The 27705-nt window shown below is 42.3% G+C and overlaps 1 long non-coding RNA gene across 1 annotated transcript in view; it reads right to left on the bottom strand.

The window, feature by feature from the left end:
* The window catches only part of LOC141089245 (uncharacterized), a 135555-nt gene that overhangs the window by 34584 nt on the left and 73266 nt on the right, over positions 1-27705 (bottom strand). Inside the window, exon 2 of the long non-coding RNA XR_012232223.1 lies at positions 7914-7952. This is a non-coding gene — a long non-coding RNA (uncharacterized lncRNA). The remainder of the gene's footprint in view (positions 1-7913; positions 7953-27705) is intronic.

The following is a 27705-nucleotide window of genomic DNA, read 5'->3' as shown; positions in this document are numbered from 1 at the left end:
TGCGCTTGCGCCGAAGCCATTACAGGACGGGAGAAGAGGACGTCATCGCATGAAGAAGGGAGGCGCCGGACGGGACGGTGACACCCACCGGACCAGACCACCCACCTCGGTGAGTATAATATAACGTGTTTTTCTTCTCTTTCAGGTTACATCGGGGGCTTATCTACAGCATTACAGAATGCTGTAGATAAGCTCCCGATGTCTATGCCGGCAGCCAATAGGGCAAAAAAAGGGTGACAGATTCCCTTTAACGTGCAAACCAACCTTGGGGGTAAAGGAGTTAATATTTTAATAATAGCATCATTGCTGCTTCACACACAGTAGGATTCCTGTATAGTTAATAAAAAGTGCCTCCCAATAAATATCTGCCTAACTGATGTTAAAACAACACTTTTTTTGGCATTTATCACAGGGCCCGGGTTTTTGGACCTGGAAGATTTTCTGATACTTTGCACTAAAAAATTTCTAACCCACATTGACAAATATCTGTGGCAGAAAACATGAGAAACATTAAAATAAATTGTAAATCAAATACATTATATTACTATTTAAAGATGAAGAGTTTTTTCTGATCTACCAATATAAAATGGGGTAGGCATTCCTTTGCTGTAAAATTATCATTAAATATGCTGTCCAGATATATTGTTTACAATGAAGATGCAAATCATAATATTCAAATGACTTTTCTTGTACATGAATATTATGTCTGGTGGCATCGCTGGTTCTTATGGCATCTAGAGTTCATTCCTTGACCACCAACATGAATCTATCCTTGGTACTGATGTGTTTCTCATTCTTGGTTCTAGGTAAGTGCACTTTTTCTTAGCTCTTCTTTATACCTTTCAATGACAATAATGCTGGAATCACGTTCTATATTTTAGGTGCTCTATGTGAAGAGCAACTGACTCAGACAGATGCACCAATATATAGAAAGCCAAATGAGTCTTTTAAGCTGACTTGTCGAGGATCTGGATTTGATTTCAGCAAGTTTGGGATGCACTGGGTCCGCCAAGACTCCGGGAAAAGGCTTGAGTGGTTGGGTGTGATCTGGTATGATGCCAGTAAAACAGTATATGCCCCCTCTGTGGAAGGAAGAGTGACAATTAGAGTTGAGCGATACCGTCCGATACTTCAAAGTATCGTATCGGATGGTATCGGCCAATCTTTAAAAAAAGTATCGGTATCGCCGATTCCGATACCGGAAGTCCCATTCAAGTCTATGGGACTTCCGGTATCGGAATAAGAAAAACCCTTTCCTGCCCTTGTACAGCCTCTCTGGGGTCTGTACGGGCCTTTCGGGGGGCTGTGCCGGCCTGCCAGGGGGTCTGTGCAGGCTCCGGTGGTCTGTGCCGGCCTGCCGGTGGTCTGTGCAGGCTCCGGGGGGCTGTGCCGGCCTGCCGGGGGGCTGTGCAGGCTCCGGGGGGCTGTGCCGGCCTGCCGGGGGGCTGTGCCGGCCTGCCGGTGGTCTGTGCAGGCTCCGGGGGTCTGTGCAGGCATCGTCCGATGGGACTACAAGTCCCATCGGGCGATGCCTGCTACCATGACAGTGATTGACACATTAGCCAATGATGGGACAGTAGTAGTCCCATCATCCGGCTAATGTGTTAAATGTAAAAAAAAAAAAAAAAATTACATGCTACATACATACAACATGCATACTACATACATGCTACATTCATACTACATACTACATACATGCTACATTCATACTACATAAATACTACATGCAACATACATACTACATATATACTACATGCATGCTACATACATACTGCATGCTACATACATACCACATATATACTACATACATACTACATGCATGCTACATGCATGCTACATGCTACATACATAACACATATATACTACATGCATGCTACATACATACTACATGCTACATACTACATATATACTACATGCATGCTACATACTACATGCTACATACATACTACATATATACTACATGCATGCTACATACATATTGCATGCTACATGCATGCTACATACATACTACATACATGCTTCATACATACTACATATATACTACATACATACTACATGCATGCTACATGCATGCTACATACATACCACATATATACTACATGCATGCTACATACATACTACATGCTACATACATACTACATGCTACATACATACTACATATATACTACATGCATGCTACATACATACTACATGCTACATACATACTACATATATACTACATGCATGCTACATACATACTACATGCTACATACATACTACATATATACTACATGCATGCTACATACTACATGCTACATACATACTACATATATACTACATGCATGCTACATACATACTACATGCATGCTACATACATACTACATGCTACATACATACCACATATATATTACATACATACAATACATTCATACAATACATACATAGACATACAGTACATATAACATAGAGTAACATACTTACCAATACTTGTCACATTGTTCCCCGAAGCCATTGTCTTTTCCGGGATAAATATTAACATAACAAACCACAAAAATACTCACCCACGATCCGAAGCAGTCCACGAGTGTGTCCCACGACGATCTTGGGTAGAGAACTGCAGCATCAGATGATGCTGCCGTTCTCTACGGGCTGCAGGAATCCAATGACGGAAGGTAGGTATCCTTCCGCACTGTATTCCTCCGCCACTTAAAAAAAAAAAAGTCCCTAGTCTCACTTTATGCCATTGCTGTGTGGGAAATTCCCACACAGCAATGGCATAAAGTGAGACTAGGGACTTTTTTTTTTTAAGTGGCGGAGGAATACAGTGCGGAAGGATACCTACCTTCCGTCATTGGATTCCTGCAGCCCGTAGAGAACGGCAGCATCATCTGATGCTGCAGTTCTCTACCCAAGATCGTCGTGGGACACACTCGTGGACTGCTTCGGATCGTGGGTGAGTATTTTTGTGGTTTGTTATGTTAATATTTATCCCGGAAAAGACAATGGCTTCGGGGAACAATGTGACAAGTATTGGTAAGTATGTTACTCTATGTTATATGTACTGTATGTCTATGTATGTATTGTATGAATGTATTGTATGTATGTAGTATATATGTGGTATGTATGTAGCATGTAGTATGTATGTAGCATGCATGTAGCATGCATGTAGTATGTATGTAGCATGCATGTAGTATGTATGTAGCATGCATGTAGTATGTATGTAGTATGTATGTAGTATGTATGTAGCATGCAGTATGTATGTAGCATGTATGTAGTATGTATGTAGTATATATGTAGTATGTATGTAGCATGTAGTATGTATGTAGCATGCATGTAGTATATATGTAGTATGTATGTAGCATGCATGTAGTATGTATGTAGTATGTATGTAGTATGTATGTAGCATGCAGTATGTATGTAGCATGTATGTAGTATGTATGTAGTATATATGTAGTATGTATGTAGCATGCATGTAGTATGTATGTAGTATGTATGTAGCATGCAGTATGTATGTAGCATGTATGTAGTATGTATGTAGTATATATGTAGTATGTATGTAGCATGCATGTAGTATGTATGTAGTATGTATGTAGCATGCAGTATGTATGTAGCATGTATGTAGTATGTATGTAGTATATATGTAGTATGTATGTAGCATGCATGTAGTATGTATGTAGCATGCATGTAGTATGTATGTAGTATTTTTTTTTTTTTTTTTTTTTTTTAACATTTAACACATTAGCCGGATGATGGGACTACTACTGTCCCATCATTGGCTAATGTGTCAATCACTGTCATGGTAGCAGGCATCGCCCGATGGGACTTGTAGTCCCATCGGACGATGCTTGCACAGACCCCCGTACATCAGCACAGCCCCCCGGCAGGCCGGCACAGCCCCCCGGCAGGCCGGTACAGACCCCCACAGGGTGCACAGACCACCGGCAGGCCGGCACAGCCCCCCGGCAGGCCGGTACAGACCCCGGGCAGTCCACACAGCCCCCCGGCAGGCCGGCACAGCCCCCCGGCAGGCCGGCAGAGACCCCCGGAAGGCCCGAAATGACGGCGCATCATGATGCGCACACACCGCGCATCATGATGACGTCAGGCCGTCAATCAACTGAACTTCCGATTCCGATGCCGAATTCCGATATTGAAAAAATATCGGAAGTCGGTATCGGAATTCCGATACAGCAAGTATCGGCCGATACCCGATACTTGCGGTATCGGAATGCTCAACACTAGTGACAATAACAAGGGACAATAAAGACAGTGTAACCTTTCTCGAACTGAAGAGTGTGATTGCTGCAGATTCTGCTAGATATTTCTGTACAAGAGACACAGTTACAAAACCTGTGGAAGAGTCCAACAATATCCTATAAGCAGTAGGGCGTGAAACAGGCTCGGACTGGCCCATAAGGTAACAGGGGAATCCCCCGGTGGGCCCCTGTGCCCATTGTATGAGCAGTACTTGGCATAATTCACTTGATTCACTCTGTACAGAAAAATGCAGCAACTCATCATTCATTAACCAAACTACCCAGTTTATTATTATATAGAGATGTAAGTAAATTTGTGAACGGTGAACGAGGGTAGTGTAATATTTGAATACAGGCGGAAAGTGGGCCGCCCAAGGTCAATGTTACTTGTGGGCCCCTAGCACCCCAGTCCAACACTGTGTGCATAATAATAATTATATATATATATATATATATATATATATATAAATATATATATGTGTGTGTGTAAGTGGGCCCCCCAAGGTCAATATTACTGGTGGGCCCCTAGCACTCCAGTCCGACACTGGCGTGAAATCTGGAAATCCTCCAGGAAGACAGATGTTTAATAGAAGACTTGAAAAAATATACAAATTAATTTTATATTCCACAGTGTACTGTAAAATCAAAAGTTTTTACAAATATCCCTATATTAGATGCATAATTGGAAACTCCTATACACATAGTTGTATTTTTTATGTCCCACTATCTTACATGCAGAAAATTGATACCATACTCTATGTGCAGAATTATTTGACAATTTGTATTTTTGATGGTTAATTTTATTATTGAATAACTTCAGTGCTGCCAATATATCCAAAAAGCTAATTAACCTGAATATTTAAAAAAGTAAAAGTGAGATTTTGTCTTTCTTAGGAGAATATCCTTGTGTACATAATTTTTGGACAAGTATGACTGTGCAGAATTATCATTAAAGTGTTGGCATCCTTGTAATTTTTCCAGAAAATGAAGTATTTCTCCAAGAAAATTATTGCAATTATGTATGTTTTGCTATACACGTTTTTTTTTCCTTTGTGTATTGGAACAACACAAAAAAACTGAGATAGGCAAATTGGACAAAATTTCAAACTAAACTCCAAGAATAGGCCACACAAAATTGTTTGCACCCTTAACTTAATATTTGGTTGCACATCCTTTGGAATAAATAGCTGAAATTGATCATTTCCTATAACCATCAATGAGTTTCTCACACCTCTCATCTAGAATTTTGGACTATTCTTCTTCTGCAAACAGCTCCAGGTCTCTGATATGTGAAGGGTACATTCTCCCAATAGCAATTTTAAGATCTTTTCACAAGTGTTCAAAGGGAATAGATCTGAACTCATTGCTGGTCACTTCAGAACACTTCAGCGCTGTGTTTCCATCCATTTCTGGGTGCTTTTTAATGTACAATAAGTTTGAGGCAATTGTCCTTCTGGAAGAGTTATGACCTAGGACACAAACCCAGCTTTTTGACACTGCGCACTACATTGCGACTCAAAATCACTTTGGTAACCTTTAAATTTAATGATACCATCCAAGCAGTCAAGGCACCAAGTGTCAGAGGCAGCAAAACAACCCCAAAACATCTTTGATCCCCCACCATATTTGACTGTAAGTACCGTGATCTTTTATTCCAGGCCTCTTTCCATTTTCAGTAAACAGCAGAATGATGTACCTTACCGAAAAGCTCTACCTTGATTTCATCTGTCCACAAGATGCTTTCCCAGAAGAATTTTGGCTTACTCATATATATTTTATGTCTAATTTGCCTTTTCTTCTTTGTTTTTTGTGTTGTTCCAATACATACAAAGGAAATAAACATGTGTATAACCAAACCTGCGTAACTGCAACAATTTTCTGGGAGAAATACTTAATTTTCTAGAACAATTTCAAGGGTTTCAACACTTTCGGTCATAACTGCAACTAAATGAAAAACGGAAATTTTCCCATCTCAGTAGTTAACAGATGAAATTGAATGTCATGATAATAACTGAAAAACTCAAAATGTACAAAAATACATTTCTGACATTTTGAAAAAAAATTTAAGTAATCAATATAGCCACCCTTCTTTTCAATAACAGTCATAAGTCTTCCATGTAATTACTCTTTCATATTTAAGGCCTTTACTGGCAGTGACAGTCAATCAGTGGAGTACTTTGTATATATATTTGCATTCACTACGACTGGCTGATCGTAGAAGTTGTAAATCAAGTATTTGATATTTGTGCAGAGAACAACAGATTTTGGATAAGTGTGAACGGTTCTATTGTATTGCAATTTGTCCTTTTTCTGATATTAATGACTTACACAATTGTTTGAAATGACTGAAAACTAGCTTTCTGTGGATAGCTCCAGGTATTGCTCTGAAGGGGAGTCCACCCAAGGAATATGGGAAGACATGCTGATTCAAGAACCACTCATAGTCTCCAGTTTAGTGCAGAATGTAGAGCTGAAGGCACACACTACAGTGTATATAATGAGAACCAGAGCAAGGGAAAATTATTTGGCTGTGGAATTTATGTATAATTTTAGTCTTGCTACTTAAAGGGAACCTGTCATCCCCCTCCAGGAGTTTTTAAGTAAAAGAGCCACCTTGTGCTGCATTCTGTCAAGGTGGCTCTTTTACTTAGCATCCCTTCCACGGCAGAAATAATCGTTTTTAAAATTGGTCAGACATACCTGAAATTTGTCAGGGGGGCAGGGCTTTCCCCCCCTGACAGAGATGCCTCACATCCGTCAGTCAAGTCCTGCTTTTGAATTTGGCGCCGCCTCCTCAGGGTTCATTCCTTTGGTGTTGGTGATAGCAAGTCCTTTTTGGATTCCAACCACGGTGAAGTGAGCAGCTGGCTCTGAGGTGTTGAGCTACTGCCGAAACCTGGTGAAGTGAGCAGCTGGCTCTGAGGTGTCGAGCCACTGCTGAAACTGGTGCTGAACTCTGCCTGCCTGGTGTCTGTAGCAGAGAAAGATGGTGAAAGTAGCAGCTGGCTCTGAAGTGTTGAGCCACTGCTGAAAGCTGATCTGGTGCTGCACTCTGCTGCCTGGTGACTGCAGCAAAGAAAGATAAGTTTTTTGGTGTTTCCCTTTTTTCCTTCCTTCATGTGTATTAGTGCAGCGGTGGGACCAGTGTCCGCACTATCCAGTTCCCTAGGGATAGGTGCAGGGATAGTGAGGGATTCAGGTATCCTGCTCGGCGACAGGTGAAGAGCCTGTATTGGGAACGTTAGGAGTGTTCAGGGAAACTGCCTCAGGGGAGTGCAGAAGGTCTCCACGTCCCTGTTCCCTATTGCAGGGCCCACCGTTGTAACTGTTTCCCCGGTGTTCCCCTTTTGTCTTGTTGATTCAGTTACCGACCTGCGGGTCGTGTCTCACAGGATAGGTATACGTGACACTTTTGCCTTGTTGTTTTAGTTACCGACTTGCGGGTCGTGTCACACAGGACAGGTACACGTGACAAATCCAATATAAAACATCATGATGGTGACATTACATGATAACAGATATATGTGCAGACAATGTGATTTGTTCGATATAACAGTCAGAACATGATACTAACATTATATATTCTGTAGGTGTAAAAATCATTTGCTATTCAGTATAGTGATCAACATTATCTTGGTATAATGTATGGACCTAAATGCAAGTTCCGATAATACTTACAGATGCAGACTCCATCACGACGCCCGTTTCAAATGCAGTCTTCATCAGGGGGTGGCGTCATCAGAAAAAGCCGGAAATATAAAAAGAGATTTAGAACCAATGAAATTAAAGGTGTGTTTACTCGCTAATGATTAAGGAAGGGGCATCGTATGATGCATAATGAGCATGGGTGTCAAGGAGAAACCACAGCGACGGCCTCATTTGACCCATGACGTCACAATCACGTGGAGGACAGCGAGAACCAATGTCACGGGGCACATAAAAATACAGTTAGCTAGAAAGGTCCCAGGCCAGTGATGCGCATTCATTTAGCTGATTCCTCAGGTTTTGTAGAGCATATATGGGGAGTGTCATATCAAATCTGGGCATTAGATGGTGATCACCAAGGAAATTATACATAAGGACATAGATATGACTATATATATATATATATATATATATATATATATATAAATACCATTAAAAGCTGTCACAGTATTTAATTAATTGGGAGACATAAATACTAAAGAAACACATACAGTATACATAGTGGGAAAGCAATAAAAATGAGAAAAATGAAAATAATAAATAGGAATATAAAAATAAAATGCAAATTATGCGTGACCAAAGAAAAAAAATTAATAAATTATATACAATTCTGTGAAAAAGTGTTTTCCCCCTTTCTGATTTCCTATTCTTTTGCGTGTTTGTCACACTTAAATGTTTCATATACCCAAAAATAAATAATAGACAAAGTTAAAACAAGTAAACACAAAATGCAGTTTTTAATTGAAGGCCTTTATTATTAAGGGAAGAAGAAATCCAAACCTACAGGGCCCTGTATGAAAACGTGATTTCCCCTACACCAGATAACTGGTTGGGCCACCCTTAGCAGCAACAACTGCAATGAAGTGTTTGCGATAACTGGCAATGAGTCTTTTACAACGCTCTAGAGTATTTTTGACCCACTCATCTTTGCAGAATTGTTATAATTCAGCCACATTGGAGTGTTCCGAGCATGAACCGTCTTTTTAAGATTATGTCACAGCATTAAAAATCAGATTAAGGTCAGAACTTTGACTAGGCCTTTCTAGAGTCTTAATTTTGTTTATCTTAAGCCTTTTAGAGGTGAACTTGCTGGTGTGCTTTGGATCATTATCCTGCTGCATAACCCAAGTGCGTTCAGCTTGTGGTCATGAACATATGGCCGGACATTCTCCTTCAGGATTTTTAATAGACTGCAGAATTCATTGCTCTATTTACCAGATCAAGTCTTCCAGATCTTGAAGCAGCAAAACAGCCCCAGACCATCACACTACCACCACCATATTTTACTATTGGTGTGATGTTCCTTTTATGAAATGCTGTGTTACTTGTGCAAACAATGTAATACGACATATGCAAACAACTGGCTAAGATGATGGTGCAGTCAACAAGGATTCGGATTCCTGGACCACGTTGTGAATTACTTGTATGACGGACTCCTCGCCAGAGACGGACTACACCTCAACAAACCTGGGAAGCACATATTCACCAGAAGACTCTCTACACTCATCAGGAGGGCATTAAACTAGAAGAAGAGGGGATGGGAAGAAAAACATTAGACTCAAACATGAAGCCAGAAATTATACTGATGAAGGATATGAGGTGCAGCAAAAAAGACCCAAGACAACATACTAGAAAGAGAGGTAAGAAAATTTCTAAAACAATCCATAGGGAGGAGATTGGAACAAAACAAAATCCTCTAAACTGCATGCTAGAAAACACCAGAAGCCTGACAATCAAAATGGAAGAACTAGAAGCAGAAATATCTACAGGTAACTTTGACATAGTGGGAATAACCGAGACATGGTTAGATGAAAGCTATGACTGGGCAATTAACTTACAGGGTTACGGTCTGTTTAGAAAGGATCGTAAAAATTGGAGAGTAGGAGGGGTTTGTCTTTATATAAAGTTTTATCTAATGTCCACTCTAAGGGAGGATAACAGCGAAGGGAATGAGGATGTCGAGTCCATATGGTTCAAAATACATGGAGGGAAAAATAGTAACAAAATTCTCATTAGGGTCCATTAGAAATCCCCAAATATAACACAAATCATGGAAAGTCTACTACTAAGGCAGATAGATGAAACTGCGAAACCCATAAATGCAAAAGTTTTCTGCTAATAACCAAGAAAAATTATCTTTCACAATTGGTGCAAAAACCAACCAGAGGAGCAGTACTTTTAGACCTAATCATAGAAAATAGAAAAAGCTGAGCACCACCGGTAATACATAGAGCCAATACCATCAGTTGACAAAAATACCGCAGGCATAAAACCTTTTTTCCTTCAGATGCACACCAGAGCAAGATGCATAATCCAAATGAAATGAAAAGAGGTGGCACTCACCGGAATGAAGTCCAAACTTTATTGGTCATTTTAAACGTTTTTTGGACCAATAAAGTTTGGACTTCATTCCGGTAAGTGCCACCTCTTTTCATTTCTTTTAAACCTAGTACTATCTAATAGACCTGACAGAATTATAAAACTGCAGGTCGTCAAGCATCTAGGAAATAGCCACCACAATATTGTACAGTTTCATTTGTCTTTTGCAAGGGGGACTTGTTAGAGAGTCACAAAAACGCTGAACTTTAGGAAGACAAAGTTTGACCAGCTCCGAGATGCCCTTAATCTGGTTGACTGGGGCAATGTCCTCAGAAATAAGAATACAGATAATAAAATAAGATAATAAATGGGAAATGTTTAAAAACATCCTAAATAGGCACTGTAAGCAGTTAATATTTTGTGGGAATAAAAGGACAAGAAATAGGAAAAACCCAATGTGGCTAAACAAAGAAGTAAGAGGGGCAATCAACACTAAAAAGAAAGCATTTAAACTGCTAAAGCAGGATGGCACCGTTGAAGCGCTAAAAAACTATAGGGAGAAAAAAATTATCTAAAAAACTAATTAAAGCTGTCAAAAGGGAAAAAGAGAAGCACATTGCTAAGGAGAGTAAAACTAATCCCAAACTTTTCTTTGAGTTCGACTATATCAAGAGTAAACGAATCATAAGTGAAAATGTAGGCCTCTTAAAAAAGGAAAGAATGGTTGCAGATAATGGGGAAAAAGCTAATGTATTAAACACTTTCTTCTCCACGGTATTCACAGTAGAAAATGAAATGTTAGGTGAAATGCCGAGAGACAAAGAAAACCATATATTAAAGGTCACCAATCTAACCCAAGAAGAGGTGCAAAACCGGCTAAATAAGATTAAAATAGATAAATCTCCGTGTCCGGATTACACCCATGAATACTAAGGCCCCTTTCACACATCAGTTTTTTGCTATCAGTCGCAATCTCTCGAATTTTGAAAAAAACGGATCTGGCGACTGATGCCGCCGGATCTGTTTTTTTCTTATCGACTTAAATTAGCGATGGATTGCGACAAATGGCCTCACGTTTCATCTGTTGTTCGCCGGATCCGGTGAAAATTGTTTGTCCGGCAGCCGGAGATGATGGACAAAGTAACGTTTTTTGTCTAGATAAAAAAAAATCGGACAGCGACGGATCCATCACCGTCCGTTGTTTGTTCGAAAGGAAGCCTATGGGCGCCGGATCCATCACAATCCATCAAATGATGGAATCCGGTGACAGATTCCGTTTTTTATTAACTGAGCATTCTCCTATTTATTTAGGATCCAATTAGCCAGCCCCCAATTAGGAAATGTACGTAAACCTGCCAGGTAGGGCTTCACTCATCCATGTCCCAGCAAGCAAGCTCCTCCAGTACTATCTCCATTTATATTGATTTTTTCCTCTAGCCTTTGGTTATTACTTTGGTGTCTTATGTTAAAGACACCTCTCATTTGTTGGCTTTGTTGCAGGATTTAATTATTCCCCCTGATACTTTTTTGGTTACCTTGGATGTTGAGTCCCTTTACACCAATATCCGACATGATTTGGGGATTCAAGCGGTAACTTCTTTCTTGGACCAGCATACGATGGGTGATCGGCAACATGACTCGTTCATAGCGGACTTGTTGCACTTTGTTCTAGACAAAAATTACTTTGTGTTCGATTGGGTATTCTATAGACAGGTTTCTGGGACTGCGATGGGTGCACGATGTGCACCATCGTATGCCAACCTTTTTCTCGGTGGTGGGAGTTGACTCGGGTTTTCCCGTCACCTAAGTTCAAGGACCATGTTTTTAAATGGTGGCGCTATATTGATGATGTCCTTTTATTATGGATGGGGCCTCTTGAAGAATGCAAAAAGTTTGTAGATGGTCTTAATGACAATGCATTTAATATTCATCTTACAGCTAACTTTGCAGGTACCGTTGTGGAATTTTTGGATTTAAAATTAACCATTGAAGGACAGTCTATTAAGACCACTCTTTATTGGAAACTCACGTCCACCAACAGTATCCTACATTACTCAAGCTTCCATCCAGACCATATGAGGAACGGAATTCCGAAAGGACAATTTTACTGGCTAAAAAGAAATTGCTCGGATCAACAAGATTTTCTGACACAGGCCAAGGATTTGACCAGACGTTTCAAGAATAGAGGATACCCACGTAAGGTAATATCCAGGGCCTGCTTATCTGCAAGGGATAGAGATCGTGTTGACCTTTTAGGTCCACGACTTCCTAGTGTTAGCAAACCCCTAGGTTTAGTAACTACATACAACAATCAGTAGCGTGATTTGCGGGGTATCTTGACCAAGTATTGGGGTATGTTGGTGAATGAGCCCAAGTTAGCACCGCATTTAGCACCTCACCCTACCCTCACTGCCAGAAGGGCACAATCATTAAAAGATTCCCTATGTCATAGCCATTTCAAACGGCCAGTGTGCAACCTTAACAGGGGCACACGTTTAACGGGGACATATGCCTGTGGCAGATGCAATATTTGCCATCTAACTACTGGCAGTGAAGTGATTGTTGTTCCTACTTTGACTTTTCCTGTGGTTTCTAGGACCTTTTTCAATTGTAGATCTAAAAATCTTGTTTATGCCTTGTTTTGCCAGTGTCCAAAAATTTATGTAGGACAAACCACACAAGAATTCCGGAAAAGGATCCAACAACATCTTTCTAATATCAACACTGCAAGAACTGATCGTGAAAAAGGTAAACCCCTCACGTCAGTAGCTGCTCATTTCTTGTGTGTACATAATGGCTGTTCCACTGGCATCAGGGTTATGGGCTTAGAAGCAGTACAGACCAACATTAGAGGGGGCAATATTTCGTTGGAACTATTGAAACGTGAATCCAGGTGGATTTTCGACCTTCGGAGTCGGTCACCTTTGGGCCTAAATGAGGAGCTACTATTCACTGGTTTTTATAAACAAATTTGATTTACCAGGTAGTTATGTTCCTTTTTTGTTTCATTTATAGGTCTTCGACTCTCTGTGGTATGGTCAGGATAGTTTGGATCCTCCTTGCGGTCTCTCTCTTCTTGGATCTATCTGTTCTGGATTTGTTTTTGCCCGTTATTCTATCATCTCTCTGGATCAAGGTTCTTTCTGCTTCTCTACATTGAATCATGCCTTCCATCATTTCTGGAGGACTCATGCGAAGGCGTGCCAGCTCTGAAGATTCTTTGGCATTATTCTGGACCTTTTCGAGTTGTGTGTGTTTCAGTTAATTGCCTTTAACAGGTTTTTCGGACCTTATCATCTTGTCTGTGCATTTTTCTACCTCCATGGTCGCTTATGATTATTTTAACCTTTTCTCGGCCTTGGGGAAGAGTTTGCCTATGTTCCACTTTACTTATAGATGGCTAATACCCTTTGGTTGAGTGTGTCTGGCCACTGGGAGGAGCTTGTGGCACTGTTCGCTTCCTCTACTGCACGGTCTCTCCGTCTTTAGAGTAAAATATATTGACATGTTTTAAGTTGGACATTTAGTACTACTTGTTCAACAATGGGGTGGAGTTTGTGGAGTTATACTTTCTTGTGTTTGGTTTTTCCCTCTGATGATTCTCAGAGTGACAGTAACTATCCTTGAGCACAGTACCATCAACAGGGGTCCTTATTTGACCATCCAGTTGGATACCCGTGTGTACAGTAACTTTAAAAACAAAAAAGGGGTGGATTTGGCTTAACGTGTTTTTGTACATGTGATTCCCTCCCTTTTCAGTACACCTACTTTGACTACATGTACTGTCACTCTTTCCTTTTGTGTAGGGGAGCCCTAGTCTTCTCACATATATAATAAGCGTGGCGTCATTTCTATAGTCATGTAAGTCTCACTTCATATTCTCTTAAGAATCAGATGGTGAATTTAATTACATATGTGATAGCGGGGGTATTTATTATGTCTCTACTGTGAAATACCCACCTAATATGATTCCAGGGTGGGATTATCTTTCTCTATACTAGTTTGGCATTTCAGTAAGGTATTGTTAAACACTCTTTTCTTGGTGATTTGTTCACTATCATTTGGCATACCATTTCTTCCATCTGTGCGCTTGTCAGCATTATATGACGCTTCATCTGTCATTGCATGATTGTACACAATATACCATTGCGTCACTCTTTGTGCCCTGTTCATGTTTTAGGCTCTATTTTGAGCCTTCCTGAATAAAATTGGAAGTATTGAATACTGATGATTATTTTAGCCTATTAATTTCAACCATCAGTGTTATTTGTTTTGAATGCGCCGTCTATATGATTACATCATGATTGCTGGGCTTCAGTTGTTGCCCTTGTTATTAGAATAACGGTTTCATTTGTGCTTGCGCACTGGGGATTGGGCAGTTAGCAGGTTTCATCCTTTGCTGTGGTAATTGTCTGGTATGCGCTTGCGCATTGTCAATTATTTATTTATTTCACATAACATCTCAGAAACGCGTTATTCTATTATTGTGGTTACTGCCCACTCTGCGCTTTCACATTTGTGACTTAATATTTTGTAAAACATTATAATGTCTCCTCCTTGCTTCTGGGGCAACAAATTCTTGCGCTTGCGCAGTAGGTGTGATACGTCATACAGTGATTAACTGGAAATGATTATGAGCTCCGGTTCACACCTCTATCTCTGGTGTGACCGCATCCCCCGGTATCCCTTCCAGGGATGTCATTGTAGGGTTTTGTCATGATTGTGGGGCTTCAGCTGTTGCCCTTGTTATCAGAGTGATAGTTTTACTTGCGCTTGCGCATTGGAGATTGGACACTTAGCGGTTCTCATCCTTTGCTGTGGGAATTGTCCAGTATACGCTCGTGCACTGTCAATTATATACTTGTCACGATACTAGTGGATACAACTGGACACCAGTGGCTAGGTCAAAGAGACTACAGACACAGTGGGTTGCGCAAGCAATATTGTATTAATGATCTGAATGCAATATAGCATATAAGTCCAGATAAATGTTCAGTCAATATGATAGCAGAGCTGATACTCTGCGACACAGCATGCAAAGTCACTGAGCAATGCGGGCACAAGACACAGACTCTTGCAGAGCGGAGGAACACACTAGCTGGCTGGAGTTCTTACTTCACCGCAGGTGTAGTCAGGCAGAGGTTCCTGAAGTCAAGTGTTCAGCAATCACTCGGTCAGCAGGCAGGGATCCAGACGTGCAGGTTGGCAGAGGACTCCGCCGTTAAGAGAGGACCAACAGGGATAGTAAGTCCAGGCTTGGGACTGCAGAGGCACAAAGTCCAATACATAATACACAAGCAATGAATCAGAGCAGGTGCTGGCTTTATATACAGCTTTGGCAGGAAGCAAGATGGCCGACGTGGAAACATCAAGATCCATGTTAACTAAGGGCAAGAGAAACAGATTCCAGGACTAGATACTGACATTACTCCCACCTCAAGAACGGCCTCCGGATGACCATAAACCAGGCTTGCCAGGGTACCTTTGATGGAACTGCTCAATCAGTCGGGAGGCGTTAATATTATCCACGGGTTCCCAGGAATTCTCCTCTGAGGAATAGCCTTGCCATTTAATCAAATACTGCAGTCGATTTCTGTAGATTCTTGAATCCAGAATCCTCTCAACGATGAACTGCTCTTGACCATCCACAAGAACGGGATCGAGAGGAGGAGATGAACGTCCTGGAAAAGGATTTGGTACTACAGTCTTTAGTAGGGAAGTATGAAAGACAGGATGTATCTTCAGTGTTCTTGGGAGTTTTAAGCGACATGCAACAGCACCTACCAGACCACTGATCCTATAAGGACCAATGTACTTCTGTCCCAACTTAGGGGAAGGGATCTTCATCTTTAAATTCTTCGTAGATAACCAGACTAAATCTCCTACCTTAAATGTTGGTGTTGGTTTGCGAAATCTGTCAGCTGCATTCTTGTACCTCTCTTGTGCGGAACCCAAAGTCTCTTTCAGAAGTTCAAGGTTCTGTTGAAGTGAAGAGATCCTGTCGGCAACTGCTGGTAAAGATGTATCTACCGGTAATCTGGGAAGAATGCTAGGGTGATATCCCAGGTTAGCGTAGAATGGAGACTGTTTGGTGGAGGCACTCTGGGAGTTGTTATAAGAGAATTCGGCCAAGGGGAGTAGCCTTACCCAATCATCTTGCAAATGGCAAACATAGCAGCGAAGGTATTGCTCTAGTGTTTGGTTGGTACATTCTGTCTGCCCGTTGGACTGTGGGTGGAAAGCAGAAGATAAGTTAACTTCTATGCCTAATGCTGAACAAAAGCTTCGCCAAAACTTTGAAGTAAATTGAACTCCACGGTCAGAAACAACTTCATCCGGAACCCCGTGCAGGCGAAAGATGTTCTGGATAATTAGGTCAGCAGTGTCCTTCGCAGAGGGTAAACCGGAACAAGGGATGAAATGGGCCGCCTTGGTCAGGCGATCGACCACCACCAAAATCGTACTCTTTCCCTCAGAAAGGGGCAGTTCTACAATAAAGTCCATAGAAATGGATCCCCACAGGTGAGATGGCACCGGCAAAGGCTGTAACAGACCAGTAGGGGAGGCACGTGGAACCTTGAATTTGGCACATACCTCACAAGATGAAACGTACTTCTGGACATCCTTCCGAAAACCTGGCCACCAGAAGAAGCGAGATAAGAATTCTTGAGTCTTCTGAATTCCTCTGTGCCCTGCAACCTTGGAATCATGAACCAATCTCAACACTCTTAACCTCACGGCTTCAGGAATGTAGAGGCGCCGTTCCCGGGTCCAAACTCCATTCCTAAAAAGAAGGCTTACCTCATCAGATGGCTGAGACAGGAAAAGATCAGAGTTGTAAGCTTCTTTGATGACCTGCAGCAAATCTTGATTCTGAATGACTCCTACAAAATTGCAATCAGAAAGTATGGTCTTAGGTGGAGCATCTGGAACAGCGTCAGTGGAGAACATCCGGGATAGAGCATCTGCTTTTCCATTGCGAGAACCTGGTCTATAAGAGATTGTAAAATTGAATTGATTAAGGAAAAGACTCCAGCGGGCCTGCCGTGGGGTCAGGCATCTTGCTGACCTGATGAACTCAAGGTTGCGGTGATCCGTGAGGACCACGATCGGCTGTGAGGCTCCTTGCAGAAGATGTCTCCACTCCTTGAAGGCGGCGATGATAGCCAGTAATTCTTTATTTCCTACATCGTAGTTCTTTTCGGCAGGAGACAGTCGCTTGGAAAGAAAAGCACAAGGATGAAGTAAATTCTTCTCACCTGTTCTTTGGGACAGTATAGCCCCGGTGGCACAGTTTGAGGCATCCACTTCAATAATGAAGGCGAGTTCCGGGTCAGGGTGGATCAGTACTGGTGCTGACGTGAACTTGGTCTTGAGCCGAGAGAATGCTTCTTGGGCTTGAAGGGACCAAATAAATGCTGTCTTCTTCTGTGTCAACCGGGTGATGGGCGAGACGATGTCAGAGAAGTTCTTGATGAAACGTCTGTAGAAGTTAGCAAACCCGATGAAACGTTGGACCTCCTTGACGTTCTTGGGGATTGGCCACTCCTGAATTGCCTTGATCTTGCTGTTATCCATACTCAGACCCTGTGGAGAAATTACATAACCTAAGAATTGAATCTCCAACTTGTAAAATTCGCATTTCCCCAGCTTGATGTACAGCTGGTGTTCCCTCAACCGCTGCAAGACAGTCTTGACATGTTGCTGATGTTCCTCCATGGAGCTAGAAAAAATCAGAATGTCATCCAAATAGATTACGACAAAAATATCAAGAATGTCTCTGAAAATATCATTTACGAGATGTTGGAACGTTGCTGGGGCATTGCAAAGTCCAAATGGCATGACCAAATACTCAAAGTGTCCATATCGAGACCTAAATGCTGTTTTCCATTCATCTCCAGGTCTTATACGGACTAGATTGTATGCCCCGCGTAGGTCCAATTTTGAAAAGACCTTGGTCTGACGAACTCTCTCGAGAAGCTCCGGAATTAATGGCAGGGGGTAGCGGTTCTTGATGGTTAACTTGTTAATTTCCCGGTAATCAACACAGGGTCTGAGGGATCCATCCTTCTTTTTAACGAAAAAGATGGGTGCACCGGCTGGAGAGGATGAGGGGCGTATAAACCCCTTAGACAGGTTCTCGTCGATATATTCTTTGAGAGTCTTGAGCTCAGGACCGGACAATGGATAAATATTACCAAAAGGAATGGTAGCAGCAGGCAGAAGCTCGATTGGGCAGTCATAAGAGCGGTGTGGTGGTAATTTATCTGCATTCTTTTTATCGCACACGTCCAAAAATTCTTTATAAACTGCCGGTAACTCTAGGTCCGATGATGGGTTGGCCGGAGATGGATCAGTCGATTTCTCAGAAGTTACCTCTTTAGCTGGGAAGCGCAATCTCTTAGTCTCCCAGTCAATGATGGGATTTTGAGCCTGCAACCAGGGTAAACCCAAGATAATAGGGAAATGTGGAGAGGAAATCAGAAGGAAGGGCAATTTCTCCTGGTGATCATCTCCCATGAGGACCTTCAGTGGTTCACTCTGCTGGTCTACGGGCCCCGAGGTCAAAGGGGACCCATCCACAGTCTCCATCAGAATTGAAGACACTCTTCTCTGTGATCGGATTCCATATTCCCTAGCAAAAGAAGTGTCCATGAAGTTACCGCTAGCCCCAGAGTCTATCATGGCGGAACTGTTCACCCAACGGGAGTCAATCCAGATCTTGATAGGAAGGTAACAATGTGAATCTTTTTTCTTATTGCAAGGGTATGAAACTGCAGAAGATAGAATAACAGCATTAATGGGTAGTATCGTTTCGGATGTAACAGAGTTCATATCTGAAAAGTCATAATCAGGAGCGGTTGCTGCAATTTCGGGTGGCCCTGATTCGGAAGTCATGGAGTATGATTCAGAGAAGTCGCGTTCTATCACGGCTGCGGTTGTTCTGCGAGAACGATTGGGGCAGTTGATAATAAAATGTCCTGACTTCCCACAGTAAAAACATAAATTCTCCTTGAAGCGAAATTCCTTCCGTTCGTCACTTACTCGACTTCGTAGGGAATTTACCTGCATCGGCTCAGGTGTAGACTCCTGAGGACTTGGTTCCGGAATCTCCTTAGGAAGGAAAGGAAGAAGCGATTTATTGCTGCGGTTCATCTCAGACCACCTTTCTAGTTTTCGTTCGGAGATGCGAGCGTCTAGGCGAATACAGTGATTGATGAAATCACCTAGAGCAGTGGGAGCCTCCGCACGTGCAAGCTCGTCCTTGATAGAACTGGACAACCCCTTCTTAAATATTGAGTACTTCGCTGCACTATTCCAGGTGGTGTCCTGAGCCCACCTTCTAAAATCCATAGCATACTCAGTCACTGGGCGTTTACCTTGACGCAAATTCAGCAGGGCCGTCTCAGCTGTAAGGCCACGGTTCGGATCGTCAAACATCTGCCCCATGGCGGCGATAAACATATTGAAGTCATTCAGACATGCATCCTGTGATTCTATCAGAGGGTTTGCCCAGGCAAGGGCCTTATTAGTCAGCAACATGATGATAGTCAATACTTTGGATCGGTCTGTAGGAAACTGTGTGACATGTGCAGCAAAGTATAAACGACACTGGTTCAGAAACCCACGGTACTTGTCTCGGTCGCCACCAAACCTAAATGGCGGTAGTTTGGGGATGGTAGGAACAGAAGCCTGAGATTGTGCCTCCAGAGCCGCAACTCGGCCACGCAATTCCTGAAGGGTCTGACTGAGTACTTGTATATCATATTTAGTCTGCCCCTCTAGGCCTTCTATTCTGCTCTTCCATGTCTGCACTTCAGCGTGTACAGTGGCAGTGATATTATTTAGCTTCTTAACACGCACTTCTAAAGTCTCTGACCCAGCGGCATCCATTTTTAAGGCTTGTGTATCCTGTCACGATACTAGTGGATACAACTGGACACCAGTGGCTAGGTCAAAGAGACTACAGACACAGTGGGTTGCGCAAGCAATATTGTATTAATGATCTGAATGCAATATAGCATATAAGTCCAGATAAATGTTCAGTCAATATGATAGCAGAGCTGATACTCTGTGACACAGCATGCAAAGTCACTGAGCAATGCGGGCACAAGACACAGACTCTTGCAGAGCGGAGGAACACACTAGCTGGCTGGAGTTCTTACTTCACCGCAGGTGTAGTCAGGCAGAGGTTCCTGAAGTCAAGTGTTCAGCAATCACTCGGTCAGCAGGCAGGGATCCAGACGTGCAGGTTGGCAGAGGACTCCGCCGTTAAGAGAGGACCAACAGGAATAGTAAGTCCAGGCTTGGGACTGCAGAGGCACAAAGTCCAATACATAATGCACAAGCAATGAATCAGAGCAGGTGCTGGCTTTATATACAGCTTTGGCAGGAAGCAAGATGGCCGACGTGGAAACATCAAGATCCATGTTAACTAAGGGCAAGAGAAACAGATTCCAGGACTAGATACTGACATTACTTCTCATAACATCTCAGTAACGTTTTGTTCTATTATTGTGGGTAGTGTCAGCTCTGCACCTGCGCACTTGTGACTTTATAAGTCGTAAATCATTGCAATGCCTTCTCTTGACTTTTGGGGCAAAGAATTTTTGCGCTTGCTCAATAGGTTTGATACGTCATACAGTGACAAACAGGAAATGATTATGAGCTCTGGTTCACACCTCCATCTTTGGTGTGACCGCACTCCCCAGTCTTCCCTTCGGGGACGTCACTGTAAGGTTACTTCCTTGGTATCATGATACTACCTCCTGGGCGTGCGCAGTAGGAGTTTGGATACATCACACAACCTCAACCAGGAAATGACTGCTAGCTTTAGACCACACCTCTATCTTCGCCGAGACTGCGCCTCCTGGCCTCCATCTTTAAAGCGGCTTAAACAGGTATATCTCCGCGGCTGCAATCTATTATTATTTTTTGATGATTGAACATATTTATATGAGGTATGTCAGATTGACTCTCCAGCCCCTGACGAAGCCACCTTGCGGTGGCGACACGCATCGGACACTCCACAAGCTCCCCCCATGTGAGCGCTCCCATTTGGTGATAACTCTGGCAGGATCCAACCTTTGTGTTTAATACCTTTTTAGCGTAATTGGCTTGATAATGGCTGTTTTTCAGCTCACAGGTTGCAGAATTTTCCCTGCACTATTGGTTGCGTCTCATTTTTTGATGATGTGTGTGGCTCTTCTGTGGTATGAGTGTTTATCATATTAGTCATGCCGCTGTAAAATTGGTGTATTCCCTTCCAGGCTCTCCCTGTAGGTATCCAATGTTTGTTCCTTTTTATGTCTCATTTGCCATTCATTGTGCTAATATTGGTCTTCATTCAGACATTTGGATTACTGTGGTCACCATCTTGGGCCTTTCATCTTCTACCATCAGGAATAGCTTGGTGATATATTTTGTTGATATTATAGGGATTTGACTACATGGTCAAAGTGTACTATTTTTGAGCCCACTCAGTAGCTCTCATGGTTTTGGGTCTTGTTGGCTCTATTATGGACCTTTTGTGCTTTTCATGTGCCATTTTATGACTTTTAAATGTTTTTATCTGGTGTTGTCTTTTTGTAACTAATAAAATTTGTATTTGATGTGGTGATCCCTGTCTTTGCATGATCAGTAGCTTTTTCTACTAATTTTTCAGTCCACTTTTATACTGATTACAGGTGTATGCCCAATTTCTATTTAGTGGTGCCCTCCTGGTTTCTATTTTGTCCATTGGAGAAAATATGACACTCAGCATTTCTGTTATTTTTACTGGTCATCTGTATGTCTGGAACAGGTGGCTGAGATTTTATAAAAACTCATGAATTATTGATTCTAAATTGTTACGAATTTTATGACATTTTCATTAGAAGGAAAATTATATCATGAGGATTAAAGAACATACCTTATAGTTGTATATTTTATAATGTGGGAAATGAGTGAAACAATCAATGATAAACTGATATACTAATGCATAGTACTACACCCACAGTATATGACAGAGCCACACACGTATATATGTCTGGCAATATGGTAATGAGGTGACATAACTTCCTCCTGGGACATCTCCTACATAATAAAGACAGCGCTGATGGATCACACATCACCTCCTAGAAGTAACCCCAGCAGTAATGAAGACTTTCCTGCTCCTCTTTATATCACTGGCCGGCATGTTAGGTGACCATTACTAGAGACATTACTAGTACATTAGTATAAGGATATTACTAGAGGGAAGAATAGGAAGCATTTAAGGAAACCAGGATGGATGAACACAGAACTTAAGCACATGCTAAAAAGGAAGAAAAAAATGTTTATAAAATGGAAAGAGGGAGGCATATCTAAAGAAGAATATAATGCTGTTTTCAGAACCTGCAGGGCACAAATCAGATTAGCTAAAGCTGAAAATGAATTGAGGCTTGCAAGAGATGTCAAAAGAAATAATAAAGGATTTTGGGGATATGTCAAAAGTAAAAGAAAAGTCAAAGATGCTATAGGATTTTTACAGGATGAAAATGATGAAATGGTAAGACAGGATGTTGAGAAAGCTGAACTTTTAAATTCCTATTTTGCATCTGTTTTCTCTCAGAAAGGAAATGTAACATCAACTGTTATTCACTGTCCTATTAAGGGAATAGAAGAATCCAGGATATCTATAAACAGAAAGATAGTGAGGAAACACTTAGCTAACCTAAATGAATTCAAGTCTCCAGGTCCAGATGAATTACACCCCAGAGTACTGAAGGAGATAGCAGAAGAAATTTTTGAACCCCTCTCCATAATCTTTGAAAATTCTTGGAGAACAGGAGAAGTGCCAGAAGACTGGAGAAGAGCAAATGTTGTTCCTATCTTCAAAAAGGGGAAGAAGGTGGACCCAGGCAACTAAAGGCCGGTGAGTCTGACTTCTATACCAGGAAAGATCTTTGAACAAATTATTAAACAACATGTATGTCAATACCTGGATAAGAATGAAGTGATTAAACAGAGTCAGCATGGGTTTGTAACTAATAAGTCATGTCAGACTAACTTAATTTCCTTCTATGACGGTATCACTGATTTGGTGGATCAAGGAAATGCTGTAGATATAGTATATCTTGACTTCAGCAAAGCATTTGACAAAGTCTCTCATACAATCCTTATTGAAAAAATGAAAAAATGACTAAGTATGGAATGGACAAGGCAACTGTTAGGTGGATTCATAACTGGCTTAGTGATCGGACCCAAAGAGTGGTCGTAAATGGCTGCACATCCAGTTGGAAGAATGTCTCAAGTGGGGTACCACAGGGCTCTGTCCTGGGCCCTGTATTGTTCAACATCTTTATCAACGATTTAGATGAAGGAATTGAGGGTAAACTGATTAAATTTGCTGATGACACAAAGCTAGGAGGGATAGCTAATACTAGAGAAGAGAGAGAGAGGATTCAAAAAGATTTAAATAAACTGGAGAAGTGGGCAGCAACTAACAGAATGGTTTTTAACAGGGAGAAATGCAAAGTACTACATCTGGGCAATAAAAATGAAAAAAGCAAATATAGAATGGGAGAAATAGGGCTAAGTGACAGCACATGTGAAAAAGACTTGGGTATACTAATAGATCACAGACTGAATATGAGTCAACAGTGTGATGCAGCAGCAAAAAAGGCAAATGCAATTCTAGGATGTATTAACAGAAGCATACAGTCTAGATCACGTGAAGTCATTATTTCCCTCTACTCCTCTTTGGTCAGACCTCATCTGGAATATTGTGTCCAGTTTTGGGCACCACATTTTAAAAAAGACATCAACAAACTGGAGCAAGTTCAGAAAAGAGTGACCAGAATGGTGACCGGTCTGCAAACCCTGTCTTATGAGGAAAGGTTGCAGGATTTGGGAATGTTTAGTTTGCAAAAAAGAAGACTGAGAGGAGACTTAATAGCTGTCTACAAATATCTAAAGGGCTGTCACATTGTAGAAGGATCAACTTTATTCTCATTTGCACAAGGAAAGACTAGAAGCAATGGGATGAAACTGAATGGGAGGAGACACAGATTAGATATTAGAAAAAACTTTTTGACAGTTAGAGTGATCAATGAGTGGAACAGGCTGCCACGAGAAGTGGTGAGTTCTCCTTCAATGGAAGTCTTCAAACAGAGGCTGGACAGACATCTGACTGGGATGATTTAGCGAATCCTGCTTTGAGCAGGGGGTTGGACCAGATGGCCCAGGAGGTCCCTTCCAACTCTACGATTCTATGATTCTATGATTCTACTAGCACTATGATGAGCTGTGGATATGGATGTAACCTTATTCTGTGTATTCTCCAGGTGTCCGGTCTCAGGAACGACTTGTCCAGTCATCAGACCCCATGGTGATAAATCCCGGGAATTCCCATACACTCTCATGTGAAGGATTTGGCTTCACCTTCAGTAACTATACCATGCACTGGGTCAGACAGACTCCTGATAGAAGATTACAGTGGATGGCATATATTAGTGGTGGTGGGGGTACTATAAGCTATCAAGATTCTGTGAAGATACGATTCACAATCTCCAGAGATAACAGTAAAAACATGGTATATCTACAAATGACCAATGTGAAGAATGAGGACACTGCCGTGTATTACTGTGCGAGACACACACTAATCGAGGACAATCTCTGAGTGTGACATAAACTGGGAGAAAGATTCATCAATTCCCCACTAGGTGGCAGCACACGCTCTAGAATATTACTAGGGAGGCATGACATAATATAAATATTATAAATATTGTGGAAAACATGAGCACAATGCATTATGATTTTGATTATGGTGATTACTTATATTTTCCTAAAATTACTTCCGTGATAATTAGATAAGATTGACAATTATTACAGTAGTTTTGCGATTTTAGAATACCCTGTCCTCAGGCTGCAGTTTGACAACTCGGGCAGAGCTGCTGAGCGCAGTTATTAACAGCTGAGCTGCAGATATAATGTCAGTGCTGCAAGCAATCACAGACACCAGGAGCAGGGTAGGAGACACAGCGCTGGATCCAGGAGGGCAAGGCACAGGTTACTTTTTAAACAAAATGCCGTTAGGGAACAAGGGTCTCCTATTCCTGGAAAAACCCTTTAATCAGTGACCTTGTCAGCAGGAACCCCAAGTCACAAGTTTGCATTACAGCATCACAAGCATTGATGAATAATGTGGGGTTTTTTATGCAATCTCCAAATGACAGTTCTAAACGTTCAGTACCTGCTGGATTTTGGATCGCAGAACACAAATCATTGGCCTATTTTCCAGCATTATTGCAGTGACTCCTATTCATTTGCGACATGTCAGAAGTTAGGTTTTTCGTGATCCAGGGGAACAATAACACTATAAACTGCTACTGATGTGTGAGCAAAGCACAAAAAAACAAGCCCACTCCACATACAAAAAGAGAGCAGTGCACATCCAAATAGAAGTATGATGATATTTACTAAATGCAAATATACAGACCCAAGAAGACAAACATCCGTATAAGTGAAAACCATCTAAAAACAAATCTAAAACCATTGGAAGACGACAATCAGTCTTCTACACGAAAACCATCCTATACCTTCTATGGCAATTCCCAGCAATATGGTTCAATAGATGTAAATAGGAGGCAAAGCATCGCCTGTAATAGGAAACCTGCAATGGAACCCAGTAATGAAGGGTTGCCAACTGTCCAGAAATTCCTGGATAGTCCGTAAAAATGGGGCACTTTTTTTTGCCTTGTCCATAAATAAAAATTGAGGAGTCCATGATTTTTAAAGGGAACCCGTCACCCCCGCCCCAGGGCGTTTTTAACTAAAAGAACCACCTTCAGCAGCACTAAGGCTGCATTCTGTGAAAGTGACTCTTAGGTTTCTGACCCCCATTAACGTCAAAATGTTGACTTTTATAACTAGGTCCTCATACCTGGAATCAGTCAGAGAGGTACGGCATGACCCTCTGTATAAGCCGCCTCCCAGCTGTCCATCAACCCCCTTGCAGCGTCCAGCACCTCCTCCTCCTGTATTGGAAGCCGGAGGGCGCCTGCGTTGTTCCATCAGTTCTTGGGCATGCGCAGTGTGCGCTGCCCAAGAACTGATATCAGGCTATGAAGCCTGTGTGTTTCGGAGTCCCCTGATCCTGCTCCACAGTGTGTTATGAAGTAATCACAATGCGGGGCTGGGAATCTTGCACCTGCGCATTGAACAGCTTTAGCTTCGCCTGCCTCCATCTCCCTGCTCCTCTTTAGTTTTGCTCCTTTGGCAGTGTCTGATAAGCTGAGCGGTTCACTGGCATTGAAAGTGCATGCGAGAAAGCCGTGACACCGTCCCCGGAAATTTCATAGCCCAGCGCGTGATCTCCCACATCATCAAGACCCGGTGCCGGTGTGGCACCCCTGAGGCTTCAGTTGCCACAGAGGTACTGCACCTTCTCCTAAGGTGTAGTGCCCCACCATCCAGGTAAGGTGGGAACTCCTGACCATGCGCCACACCTGCACCCCACACACAGGATAGTTCAGCAGGGACCCATCCATGCTTTATGCTGGAAAGGTCATAGGGTGCCTTTTGTGGTCCCTGGCTTCGTAACACAAGAGGTGCTGGGGAGGCGGGTGGCGTTAGATATAAAAGAGAGGGAAGGTGTAGGATTAGAAATTAGTTGGTTAGAGGAGAGAGAAGAGAGAAGATGGGTGTCTGAGGGGGTCCCAGTGATCTGGGCTGCTGGCACGAGAAAGACCAGAGAAAGAGACTGATAAGATTGATAACCTAACCTTCCATAATAGAGATAGAACAGATCGGAACGAAGGAGAATAGAAGGACGGTGGGAAGCAGGTTGAGAAAGAGAGAGAACCCTTCCAGTCCAGAGAGCGCAAAGGCCGGGGCCCGATCCCCGAGTTTGATTGGAACTTTATGTCTGGCAACAGACACCGGAGGAGTAGTGAGCCACTAACGCCTTGCTCCCATCATAGACTTGGGACACAACAGCAACTGAATAGAGAGCCGTAACGCAGTGAGGAGTCCCCGAGCAGGCTACAGCTGTCTGTCATACAAGTAAAGACTAGGAACACCTAGAGAGAGGCGTTCCAGGGTAACTAAGTACTGGAGTGCTTCGCACCTAAAGGCGCATTGGAGGAGTCGTTCAGGAAGGTACATGTTGGTGGAGTGTGGAAGGGAGAATCCTATCCTGCCTGGAGGTTGGCTGGAGCCCTGACCTGGAGAACACAGTATGGAGGCAGGCAGTGGTGTGAACTGCAAACAGTGAGTAAAGCTTTGGAACCGCACACCCTGGTGTCCTCCAGTTATTCCAGCAAGGCTACACCTGGGCACCCACCTCCATATCATTCTGCGCCTCTCCTCATCCATTGCACCTACACTGCCCTGGGACTACAGCTCCACCTGTGGGGAGCTATACCATCTCTGCTGCACCACACCATCAGTCCCAGCGGATCTGCATGCAGCGTTGGCTTACTAC

Source organism: Dendrobates tinctorius, unplaced genomic scaffold (genome assembly GCF_039654945.1).
Source record: "Dendrobates tinctorius isolate UK_male_01 unplaced genomic scaffold, ASM3965494v1 ptg000044l, whole genome shotgun sequence".
Lineage (NCBI taxonomy): Eukaryota > Metazoa > Chordata > Amphibia > Anura > Dendrobatidae > Dendrobates > Dendrobates tinctorius.
Note: the sequence above shows the minus strand (reverse complement) of the source record. Positions and strands in the feature narration are given on the sequence as shown.